The following is a 12,856-nucleotide window of genomic DNA, read 5'->3' as shown; positions in this document are numbered from 1 at the left end:
CGCAACAGTACCTTCGTCCGATTGGATAAAGTTTATGCGAATGTTTCAGCTCAATCTACTTTCCCTGAAGGTTCTGTGTTGAATCTCCCGTTCCCTCATTCGGATCACTGTCCTATCTTATTTAGGCTGTTCAGAGGTAATCGGCCTAGGGGGAGAGACCTTTCCGGTATCAGGTGGCTTGGGAGACTCACCCGAAGTTTAAGGAATTCGTTTAAGATAATTGGAAGCCTCACTCAAATGTCCTTCAAGCTGCTGAGGGGTTCAGAAAGAATGTGCGTGGGTGGAATAAAAATGTCTTCGGGCATATTATTAGGAGGAAGACTAATTTATTGAGTAGAATCGAGGGCATTCAGCGTAGGTTGGAGGTGAGGTTCGATCACAGTTTGGATGGCTTTCTCAGAACCCTTCAGAAAGAGTTGGAAGCTGTGCTTCGGCAGGAGGAGCTTCTTTGGTTTCAAAAGTCTAGGAAAGCCTGGATCAAAGATGGAGATCCGAATACCAGGTATTTTCATCTTTCTACTGTCATTAGAAGACAGAGGAATAGGATTGATGCTATCAAGAACTCTAGTGGTGAGTGGATTTATGAGATCGAAAATATTTGGCACTTGGCCCTGGACTTCTACAGGGACCTTTTTAATGAGGAACCTGTTGATCTAGGTAAGGCTCATTCTGTTGCTACCTTTCCCATGATAGGAGAGAATAAAATTCTGGAAGCCTTCCACCCTATTTCCCTGAAAGATATTGATCAAGCTATTCTTAGTATTAGGGCTTCCAAAGCTCCTGGGATTGATGGTCTGCCTGCTGGTTTTTACCATAAACACTGGGAGGTTGTGAATGAAGGTGTGTAGAACTTCATAAATGGTGTTTTTAATGGTTCTCAGGATACCGGGCTGATAAACAGAACCCTTCTGGTTCTGATTCCTAAAGTTGAGAAGCCTTCTTCTTTCTTACATATGAGGCCTATCAGTCTTTGTAATGTTCTTTATAAGACTATTACAAAGATGGTGGCAAATAGAATCCGTTGCATTCTTCTTGAGATCATTAGTCAGAATCAGAGAAGTTTTGTACCGGGTAGACAAATGATGGATAATGTAGTGATTGCTCAAGAGATGGTCCACACTATGAAGACCAGAAAGGGGAAGAAAGGTATTGTGGCTCTTAAGTTGGATCTGGAGAAGGCATATGATCGTATTAACTAGAGTTTTCTGATGGAGAGTCTAGAGAGAGCAAGGATCCCTGACAATTGGAGAAGGTTAATAAAGGTTTGTATTTCTTCTCCTGTGTTTCAAGTTTTGATAAATGGGGATATGACGGAGGAGTTCTCTCCGGGCCAGGGTATTCGTCAAGGGGACCCAATGAGTCCTTTCTTATTTGTTATTGCAATGGAAAGGTTGTCTCACCTGATCCAAGATGCTGTTGATAAAGGGAAATTCCACCCAGTGGCTATCAATAAGTTTTGTCCCCAGGTTACTCATTTGTTCTTTGCAGATGATGTTCTGATCTTTCTGGAAGGTAATGAGGAGCAATTAAGTATTATTATGGATATTCTAGATTGTTTATGTGCGGCCTCTGGTCAGAAACTCAATGTCCAGAAGTCCAGAATGATGTGCTCTAAGAATATGAACTAGAGAACCTGCAAAAGGATGAGTGATCTGTCGGGTATCCCTCTGGCTTGTTCTCCTGGGAAGTATTTGGGTATTCCCCTACATAGTGATAGAGTGTCGAAAGTGTCTTTTAAAGATACTTTGGATAAAGCTAATATGAAGTGTGCCACATGGAAAGCTAAGACTCTATCTCTGGCGGGCCGTCTTACCTTGATTCAATCTGTTAATTGTGCGACTCCCAATCACATTATGCAGGCTTGTCATCTTCCAGAGCCTGTCCTCAAGGATCTGGATAAAATTAATCGTAGGTTCTTATGGGGAGAAGCTGAGGAGGGGAGGAAGATCCACCTCATTCCTTGGAATGAGGTCTGTCAGCCTAAGGATATGGGAGGTCTCGGCATTAGGAAAGCCAAAGATAATAATAAAGTCTTATTAATGAAGCTCCTGTGGCGTATGTGGCAGCTTCCTTCTGCTCTATGGGTCCAACTTTTATGTGGGAAATATCGGAAGGATAAGGTGTTTGGGGTCCTAAGGAAAGAGTGGTTAATTGTTTATTTCTTTGGAAAGGCATTAGTGCTGTTTTTTCTGAGTTTTGTTCAGGGATTGGATGGAATATGGGTAATGGTAGGTCCATTAGCTTCTGGAAAGATATATGGATAGGGAAAAAGCCTTTATTGGAAGCTTGTACTTCTTTGCCGGCTTTGGATATTCAGGACTGGAAAATTGCAGATGTGGTGGATTCTGAGGGTGAGTGGATTTGGTCTAAATTTGATTCATACCTCAGTCTGGAATCGCTCCTTACTATTAGAAGTGTTCAGATTAGTAGTAACATTGAAGACAAGGATAGGTACTGTTGGTCTTTGACGAACAATGGGGTCTATTCTTGTAAATCAGCTTTTCAGGGTTTATATCAGGAGTTAGATACCTCGTCCCCAGGGGTGTGGAAGACGATTTGGGCCTTAAAAGTGTCGTACCGTATTAGAAGCTTCTTGTTGGTTGGGGTTAAAAATAGGTTGCTTACTAATTCTAATAGGAAAAGGAGGCATCTGGTGGAGTCTAGAGCTTGTGGCAGATGCAGAGATAATGAAGAGACTTTGTGCCATGCTCTCAGAGACTGTGAGAAAAGTAAAGAGATTTGGAGGAGAATTCTCCCTAGGAATATGCTCGCTTCTTTTTTAGCCCACTCTGAGAGTGATTGGTTTGTGGATGGGATTAAAGGGAAGCTTCTGACTGAATTGAATCAGGGTGGTCTATTATTTATTGTGGTTTGCCATCAGATTTGGAGATGGAGAAATGAGGAGATTTTTGGAGGTAAAATGTAGTCTCTGCCGAATGTTTTAGAGTTCTTTTCGAAAAAGATTAGCTCCTTGGTTGAGAGCTTTGTGAAGGATCCCTTGGCTAGGTCTGTTCAGAGGAAGGAGGTTCATCTGTTAGGCTGGAGGAGGCCGAGCGAAGGAGTAGTTAAGCTTAACACTAATGGTTCTTGTCTAAGGGACGGGAGAATTGTCGCAGGAGGGATTATTAGAGATGATGGTGGCAGATGGGTTTCTGGTTTCTCTCATAATTTGGGTATTGGGTCGTCCTTCTCTGCAGAGCTTTGGGGAATTTTATCTGGCCTGAAGTTAGCTAAGAATCTGGGGGTGAAGAAGCTTTTGGTGGAGTCTGATAACCTGGAAGCGGTTAAAATGATTTCTGAGAATAATGCTATTTGCCGAAATAGCCAAAACTTAATCAAAGGCATTAGAAGGATTGGCTTTGTTGGTTCCTTGTAAGGTTGCAAGTATAGTTCCAATGGGGGGTTAGGAACTATTTAAGCTTTTTTTTTTGCAATTAGGGCAGACTTCTTTTTCTAAGGAAAAAGGTTTTAACAGCGGCGCTGAGTAAACAACAAGATACTGGCTTAGTCAACTGGTGACTAGGTCAGTTTCTTGCTGTTTACTCAGCGCCGCTGTTAAAACCTTTTTCCTTAGAAAAAGAAGTCTGCCATAATTGCAAAAAAAAGCTTAAATAGTTCCTAACCCCCCCCCCCCTTGGAACTATACTTGCAACCTTACAAGGGACCAACAAGTGGTATCAGAGCCTTAAAAGCTCATTGAAAAAGGTCTAACAACCTTGAGCTGATCCCTACCATGGACGAAAACAGCACTCGGTTTCTCCCTGGAAACCAAACAACTCAGATACTGCCTGAGGGGCTGTCCATTACTAGGCCTCCCCTATTCTTCGGATCAAACTATACCTTCTAGAAGAATAGGATGAAAAATTCCATTCAGGCTACAAACATGAGTGCCTGGCTATCTATAGTCCAAGGCCCATTTGTACCTGGCGAAGTTGTGGATGGCCAAACAGTTGTAAAAGCTGAGGCCAAATGGACAGAGGATGATCTTAAGAAGCTTCAAAATCACGCTTCGGCTATCAATATGCTTCACTGTGCGCTCGATGCTGCAGAATATAATAAAATCTCAGGTTGTGAGTCGGCGCAAGAGATCTGGAGAAAGCTGGAAGTCACCTACGAGGGAACCAATAAAGTAAAGGAGTCCAAGGTGAATCAGCAGATGAGACTGTACGAGCTGTTCGAGATGAACAATGATGAGGGCATTTCAGACATGAATGCAAGATTTACCAACATCATTAATGAGCTCAAGAGACTTGGGAAAATCTTCACTGAGGAAGAACAAGTCAAAAAGATACTCAGGAGTCTTCCTAAAGACTGGCAAGCAAAGAAGACATCGGTTGAGGAAGCTCAAGATTTAACCACCTACAAATATGACGAACTCATCGGCTCGTTGCTGACCCATGAAATATCCATGAAAAACTTTGAGGTGAAGGAAAAAGCTGAAGACAAGAAGCAGAAATCCCTTGTCATGAAAGCTGACTCCACTTACGGGAGCTCAACTGATGATGAGGAGATGACCATGTTCACAAGGAAGATGAAAAGGCTATTCAGGAAAAATGATAAATACTCCAAAAAGCCTTACAGAAAGTTTGATAAGTATAAAGCCGACTCAAGCGATAGCAAATACAAAAAGGACAGCTCAAAGTCCATTACATGCTTTGAGTGCCATCAAACCGGCCATATTAAGTCAAACTGCCCCACACTGAGGAAAGACAAGAAGAGCGGCAAAAAGGCAATGGTGGCTACATGGAGCGACAGTGATGAGTCTTCATCAACAGAAGCTGAGGCCACCGAGTCAGCGAAGATATGCTTCATGGCTGACGAACTTGCTGAGCCATGCGTCTCTGATCATGCTGACCCCTCCATTGAAACTGACGATGAGGAGCAATCAAATGAGGTAATATCACTTTCTTTGCTCAGAAACGAAATGTGTAATACCCTGAGTGATCTCTATACACTTATCAAAAAGTGTAATAATACCTTCTTCAGGACAACTCAACGTTGCATGATAACATGAAAATCATACATGAGCCTGTCTCTGAAGTCCAATCAGTTTCAAAGAAACTGAGAAAGAAAGTCACAACTATCCAGAACTAATTAAAGGTTCCAATTAAAAGAAACATTCCTCTGAGAACTCAGTACCAAAGTACTCAGCAGAGATGGAATCCCCAGCGAAAAGTCCAGTGTGACTTTTGTGGGAAGAAAGGACACACCACTAAGGTGTGCTGGCACGCTCAGCACTGGGGTGCTGACAAGTCAGTGAAACATCCTAAACAGAAGGTCAGCTGTGACTTCTGTGGAAAGAATGGCCATACTGTCCATGTATGTCGCCATAAAATAAAATATGATGCTTTACCTGTTGCACCTAACAAGCAAGGACCCAAAAAGAATTGGGTACCTAAGAGTAACTAGTTACAATGCAGGTAAGCCTGAGGTGTGCTGAGAAGTCAAAGATGTGGTATATTGACAGCGCATGCTCAAGGCATATGACGGGTGATGAAACTCAGTTCATCACGTTTGAGCGTAAACGAGGTGGGAGCGTAAGTTTTGGAGACAACAAGAAGGGTAAGATAGTCGGGTCAGGAACCATTGGAGGTAATCCTACTATTGAATCTGTCTCCCTAGTCAGCGGACTCAAATATAACTTACTCAGCATAGCTCAGCTATGTGACAATGGGAGAAAAGTTATATTTGATGCTACTGGATGTAAAATATACGAGGGTAAAACAAATGAGTTAATATTAACTACCCCTCGAATAGATAATGTCTTTATGCTAGGCTTAGAGAAAAAGTTTTCAAAAACTGTGTGCTTAGTATCAAAGGAAGAGAATTCCTGGCTATGGCACAGGAGACTTGGTCATGTAAGCATGGACCTCCTGGCCAAATTAGCAAGAAAGCAATTGGTTGAGGGACTGCCCAAACTTAAATTTGAAAAAGATCAGTTATGCCACGCTTGCAAAGCTGGAAAACAAACCAAACAATCTTTTCATAGCAAAAACATTGTCTCAACTAAGCGTCCATTAGAGTTACTACACTTGGATCTCTTCGGTCCAGTCCAGCCGCTGAGTCTGGGTGGAAGAAGATTTTCCTTGGTCATTGTAGATGACTTCTCTCGGTACACGTGGGTTATCTTGCTGACCAGCAAGGATGAAACCTTTGAGACATTTTCAAATTTGGTTAGAAAATTGAAAATGAAAAATACCTAAAATTAGCTCACATCCGTAGTGATAATGGTGGAGAATTCAAAAACCAAAAGTTTGTTGAATTCTGTGAAGCCAGCGGTATTGACCACAATTTTTCTGCTCCTAGAACACCTCAGCAAAATGGGGTTGTAGAAATGAAGAACAGAACTCTGGTTGAAATAGCCAAGACAATGCTGGATGAGCATAGGCTTCCAAAGTATTTTTGGAGAGAGGCTGTTAACACAGCATGCTATATTCTAAATAGGGCTCTAGTTAGACCTATATTAAAGAAAACCCCTATGAACTTTGGAAATGACGAAAGCCTAATATTAGATACTTTTGTGCCTTTGGCTGTAGATGTTTTATTTTAAATACCAAAGATAGCTTAGCAAAGTTTGATTCAAAAGCTGACGAGGCTATCTTTTTGGGCTACTCAACAAATAGCAAAGCATACAGAGTTTTTAATAAGCGAACTCAAGTTTTAGAAGAGTCAGTACATGTAGAGTTCGACGAAACTAACCCTGCAGGTAGATACCAGCCGCTGACCGAAGATGATCCACACTCAGTAACCACCGCTGACCAAGAACCAGCTACTGAGTCATTCACTAAAAGGCTGACCAAGAGTAAGAGTGAACCTAAGATTACTTTTACTGACCTATCTACTTCTGCAGAGATTGTTGAAACAGAAACAGCACAAGACAAAAATCTACCTAAAAAGATAAGGATCCCAAGAGGGCACTCAGAAAGTGCAATCCTTGATTCTGCTGGGAATACCCTGATGACGAGGAATCAACTCAGGAAGTACCTCAGCAATGTTTTTTTCAACATGCCCCTCTCTTTTTGGAGTATTCATTCTCATTGGCATTCACTATTATTAATAAATTTCAAATACCAAGAGGGATAAATATAGTTTCTCTATTCTCAGCGATAGGAAGGGCAGACTAAAGAAAGTAGTATAGAAAAGAAAATGGAGAAAAAGTTTAATTTATTTTTAATTCTAAAGGTCTAAATTGAAATGAGAAAGAGAATGAGATAAAAATATTTAGGCTATGCACAGAGTTTTAATTTTGGAACTATAGAAATATTTATTAGTTGTAGAAAGGGAAAGATTAAGGACATGGTGAATTCAAAGTCTGAATTCTATGAGTGTGAGTGTTTAAAGCATTGTAAGGAAATCGATAACTTTTTCCTCAAATCCTAAACATCCAACACCTCTAAAACAGGAATAAATTCTACAATATTTGGACTAGTCCCCATCTCCATCATCTTCCTTATCGTGCTTGACATTCAATTCTTTATAGAAAAAAGCTTAATATGGACACGAAGAACAACATGAAAGAAATACGAACAAATGGAGGAAACACATAATGAGATGTCATCCATAAGGTAATAGATTTTAGTGAGACAAATTGAAAGTTGTATTTAATGTACCTTTTAGACATCTCTGCTTTACTGTAAGTGCTATCATCAAACATGGGAAAGGTGGATGCTACACCAAGAGAGCAAATTTACCAAAAAAAAATGATACTTTCACAAGCGGAACAATGCCAACAAAGTTGTTCTCAAACTTGCATAACGTTCAAGTCTTCAATGCTAGTGGACGCCTAGAAATTGAGACCGCTGCTACAAAGAAGAAAAACCTGCATATTTTGTTGTTTAAAGCATTGTAAGGAAATCGATAACTTTTTCTTCAAACCCTAAACATCCAACACCTCTAAAACAGGAATAAATTCTACAATATTTGGACTAGTCCCCATCTCCATCATCTTCCTTATCGTGCTTTACATTCAATTCTTTATAGAAAAAAGATTAATATGTACACGAAGAACAACATGAAAGAAATACGAACAAATGGAGGAGACACATAATGAGATGTCAACCATAAGGTAATAGATTTTAGTGAGACAAATTGAAAGTTGTATTTAATGTACCTTTTAGACCTCTCTCCTTTTCTGTAAGTACTATCATCAAACATGGGAAAGGTGGATGCTACACCAAGAGAGCAAATTTACTAAAAAACTGATACTTTCACAAGCGGTATGATGCCAACAAGGTTGCTCTCAAACTTTCATAACGTTCAAGTCTTCAATGCTAGTGGACGCCTAGAAATTGAGACCGCTGCTTGAGCCAGATGAGATAGAAATGTCTATTAGTTTTCTTAGGAACCGCACAAGGGAAGGTGGGATTAGTCGAATGGATAAATATAAATCGTTTGGTATCTTATTCCCGGTAAGATCTACGGATTTGCAAAGACATTTTTATAGTTTAAAAGTTTGCAAATACATTGTATGAGTGTCATTTGCCCCTAATATTCCTCTTGTTCTCCAATCTAACATATTGTATTAAAATTGAAAACTTATTTCAAATTGATACAGTTGCATACCAATTACCCATACTGGAAAACTTATTCCCAAGAGGAATAACTATGGTGTCTCTATTCTCAGGGATAGAAAGGGCAGACGTTGCTCTTCACCGGCGGAGTAGTAGACTAAAGGATGTAGTATAGAAAAAAGAAAAAGAGAATAAGATAGATCTAGTAAGATCCAAATGCAATTCATGTCCTAATTAGGCTATACAATTGGTTTTTTTTACTAATAATCACATGGTTTTGATTTGGGAACTATAGAAATATTTATTAGTTGTAGAAAGAGGAAAGATTAAGGAAATGGGTGAATTCAAGGTCTAAATTTTCTTCCCCGAATTTAAAATCTGAATTCTATGAGTGTCTATGTTTAAACTATTGCAAGGAAATTGATAATTGTTCTTCAAACCCTAAACATCCAACACCTCTAAGACAAGAATAAATTCGGTAATATTTGGACTAGTCGCAATTTCCATCATCTTCTCTATCGTGCTTGAGATTCAATCCTTTCATTGAAAAAAGCTTAATATGGACATGAAGAACATGAAAGAAATAAGAACAAATGGAGGAGACACATGACCGGTCATTTTTACCTATTTTACATGAAAGCTGAGGAGTGTTTCATGATTAAGTTCATGAAAAATGAAGCCATCCACTTTCTATCTCGAGAATAGCACTCAGTCAATACATCTTTTTTAGCACTATTCTCATATGTACTTGCATGATACAACACAGAGCTATTACATCTTTAGCCCCTTTATACATGTCCTGAAACATTAACAATATCATTGCAACAACTATGGTTTACCAAGCAGTATCATTTTTGTGGAGATATAAAGCTAGAACCAGATCAGTCATGGACGGCCAAGCGATGTATCAGCATTAGCTGAAGTATAGTTGTGCAATACTTGCCTTGTTCATTGAAAAAGGACATTGTGTTTTATTTTTACTTTTGTTTTTTAAATCCAATTTAACTCTGTGGATTATATAGAGAATAACTTCCCAAATAATCCATTAAAAAAAATTTCATGGGAACATTTTTCTTTAGCTATCTGATAAAGAACATAAACAAAAAGGGATTCAATTAAGCAACTTCCTAAATCAAGTCTTATCCAAAATACAAGCATATATTTTTACCTTTTCAGCATCTAATTGCATTTGTACACAAGAAGAAATAGAGGCCTTAACTGTCTTTCTGAGCAAGAAAAGATCCAATTCAATATTTCCAGCATCATGATCAAGCTTTGGTTCAGTTAGAAGAACGGATCCAGGATAAGTCTCGTTGAGAACTGAAACTTGTGTGCATGAAATGTGGCTCCATCAAGCTTCCCTCCCCAGTTTCCAGATAATGCATGAATTCTGGTTGTTCCATGCAATTCCTTCCTTTTTGTACTTCCTACAGAATGTTAGTTTTGGAATTGAGAATAGATGTGCAAAAGGGAAACGCAAGCAGAGACAAATTAATACAAAAAAGAGTGAATAAAATACAAGCATAGTCGTGCATTATCTCATCTTCAGAATTCAAAGGGCGAGCATGTTAGCATAACTAAATTAAATAATCAAATTATTGTTAAGCAATTATTTTCATTTGATTCTTTGCCAACTAAATTGTACTTTGGAATCTGTGTTTTTGTTTAATTATTCTCCACTATGGCTTTTAGTTTATTTCAGCTAATGTTCCATCAAAATGCTTCTCAAAAACAAGACTTCAAATACTCAAAACCTTAGAAACAAAGTAATGAGATATGAAATGCAAAATTTCCATTAACATCACATAACAGAAGACCGAAAATGTTGTAATGGGTCACCAGAATACGTGACCCAAACACGGAAACAGAATCGTCATCGAGAACTGAACAGCAATTCATGTACAATGCGAAACATGAGAATGAAACAATATTCAAAACCAAGCAAACAGCAAAGTAAATTGATGAAAATTGAAGCAATATCAGTGAGTGAAGGCAATAAACAAAAATGCAGAACAGAATCAAGGCACCGTTTAAATAACAGAAATAAGAAATGAGTAACCGATAAGCCAAAATCAGAAAACCGAATAGGTTACCAGTTGAAGGGAAAAAAATGCAGATAAAATTAAGTAGGAACGGCAGTAATTGCAGGCAGGAATTTGAGAAAGAAGGAGAAGATGAGAAGAATGTCGGCCAAATGAGTCTAAATTTACCAAAATTAAGTATAAACTCATATTATATGTTTTTTTTTTGGCATAGCCATCGGAATCTCCTCTCTTCGGATTTCCATTAACTAAAGACATGATGCAAAAATAAGAATCAAGATCTAAATCAAGATTGCAGTTTTAATTACAATAAAACAAATGGGTAACACATAAAGACATTTTCTTCAAGATATTCGCTCTTGGGAGTTCGTCATGTATATCTCATAACCAACATCAACCTCAAAGATTTTCAAATTAACAGAAAAATGTATTGAGTTAGTGGCTGTAACATATAGATCAATGACATAACAAGCATAAAAAAAAACACATGAAGAACAAAGAAAATTGTAATCTATCTCTATGCTCCAGGAACCAAAGAACAAGAGAGATTTGGAGTGTTTTCTCGGGATTTATGAATACTTAATTAATATATTTTGGAGTGTATTGCATAAAGAAATTAAAACAACATGCACAATTTCCATGAAGTTTTTTCCGAGAATCAGTGGATGCTAAAGAACCCGAACCCCACTTGGATCCATCCCTGATTCATAAGTATGGTAGAGAAACTTCAACTTAGCTTTTGGGATATGAAAATCCAATAGCATCCAACAGTATACTTTTGTAGCTCCTTTAACAGAATGTGTCACATGAAAAGTTGATAGTAATCTTTAAAATTCACATTACGTGTTTTCACATTTTTTTGTAGCTCCTTTAACGGAATTATAAAGTTGAACATATTTCAAGTAATCCTATCATGAGTGTAATTATAAACAAACACATCATCTAACAAACGTATTTAACAATAGATCTATTGAAATCACCATTAGAATCAAAAACTTAAAGCTCTTTAGATCTTTAGTTAAGCAAAATTAAATCAAAAACTTGCCATTAAAACATGAAAACCAACAAAGCAAAAGTGCAAAGATTTACCATAAAATTGTAAGCACTAACTGGATTGGTTAAGCAAAATAGTTTCCTGTAAAAAAATCATCACGGAATCAAAATCCATATGAGAAATTGCAATTTCCCAAATCAACAAAAACACAGAAAGAAGGGTTTCTACCGAATTAAGCTTGATTCTTCCTTCATAGTCCGTTCCCCCACATCAGAAATTTACCGGACCGTAATCCTAATCGCATAAAAAGTATTGGTGAACGCTAATTTAATTGGGTTTCATAGATTTGATTGCGCCACTTTCTGGAGAAGATAAACCCTAATCCTAATCACATAACAAGTATACATAATCGCTATTCGGCGACTGAGAAGGAGGGGCTATCCGCGATTGCGATCTCGCAGAGGAGATATCAATGTCGAATGCCTATATCTATGAACAATAGGTAACCCTAATCGCTATTCGGAGATTGAGGAGGTGCGGAGAAGAGCAAAGGTCTGACTTCACTTATATAGGTATTGAATTTGTGTGAGATATTGAATTTGTGCGAGATAATAGGCTTCAATTTCAATTACCCCTAAATTTTGAAAATTTTCTAAATTCTCCTGTATTATTATCTAATTACATTCAATATCCTTATTTTATTGTCCACTTCCATTTAATAACTCTTAGGTGCCGTTTGGTTCACAGAATTGAATAAAATGGCTATTTCAATAGAATAGCAAAGAATGAAATAGGAATTCCTAGCAATAATTATTTCTTTGTTTGGTTCGTGGAATAAGATAGAATGTAATAGATAATTTTTTTATTCAAAAGACAATATTACCTTCAAATATAATGTCTTATTTTTTATTAAATTTTAAATATTACTATAAATTGTTCAAATATTTAATATATATTATTATTTAATATAGAAAATAGAAAAACGTGAAAAAACGCAAAAAAACGTAAAAATTTATTAAAAACACGAAAACGTGAAAACATAAAAAGTGAAAAAATTCTGAAATCACGAAAAGTAAAAATATTTAAAACAAAAAAACATGAAAAGGTGGAAAAATAAGAAAATGTGAAAAAACACGAAAAACACGAAAACGTGAAAATGTGTTAAAACACACGAAAATGTGAACTATGCGTTTATTACGTTTTTTCATATTTTCATGGTTTTTGTATTTTTTTTTATGTTTTTTCGTGTTTTCCAAGTTTTTTTATTTTTCGCGTTTGTTCACATTTTTGTATTTTTCCCGTTTTGTCAC

The 12,856-nt window shown here is 37.5% G+C and overlaps 1 long non-coding RNA gene across 4 annotated transcripts; it reads right to left on the bottom strand.

The window, feature by feature from the left end:
• Positions 1 to 7,525: 7,525 nt before the first annotated feature.
• On the bottom strand, positions 7,526 to 12,103 carry LOC136208488 (uncharacterized). Of its 4 annotated transcripts, XR_010677181.1 has the most exons (5): positions 11,775 to 12,103; positions 11,642 to 11,687; positions 9,679 to 9,937; positions 8,111 to 8,297; positions 7,526 to 7,819 (listed from the first exon to the last, which is right to left on the bottom strand). It is a non-coding gene; the product is annotated as an uncharacterized lncRNA (long non-coding RNA). The 4 variants fall into 4 exon arrangements; XR_010677182.1 differs by lacking the exon at positions 8,111 to 8,297 and having other exon boundaries at positions 7,530 to 7,819; XR_010677180.1 differs by lacking the exons at positions 7,526 to 7,819; positions 8,111 to 8,297 and adding an exon at positions 8,316 to 9,309.
• Between the last annotated feature and the right edge of the window lie 753 nt (positions 12,104 to 12,856).

The sequence above is a fragment of the Euphorbia lathyris genome, chromosome 10 (assembly GCF_963576675.1).
Source record: "Euphorbia lathyris chromosome 10, ddEupLath1.1, whole genome shotgun sequence".
NCBI classification, from domain to species: Eukaryota; Viridiplantae; Streptophyta; class Magnoliopsida; order Malpighiales; family Euphorbiaceae; genus Euphorbia; species Euphorbia lathyris.
Note: the sequence above shows the minus strand (reverse complement) of the source record. Positions and strands in the feature narration are given on the sequence as shown.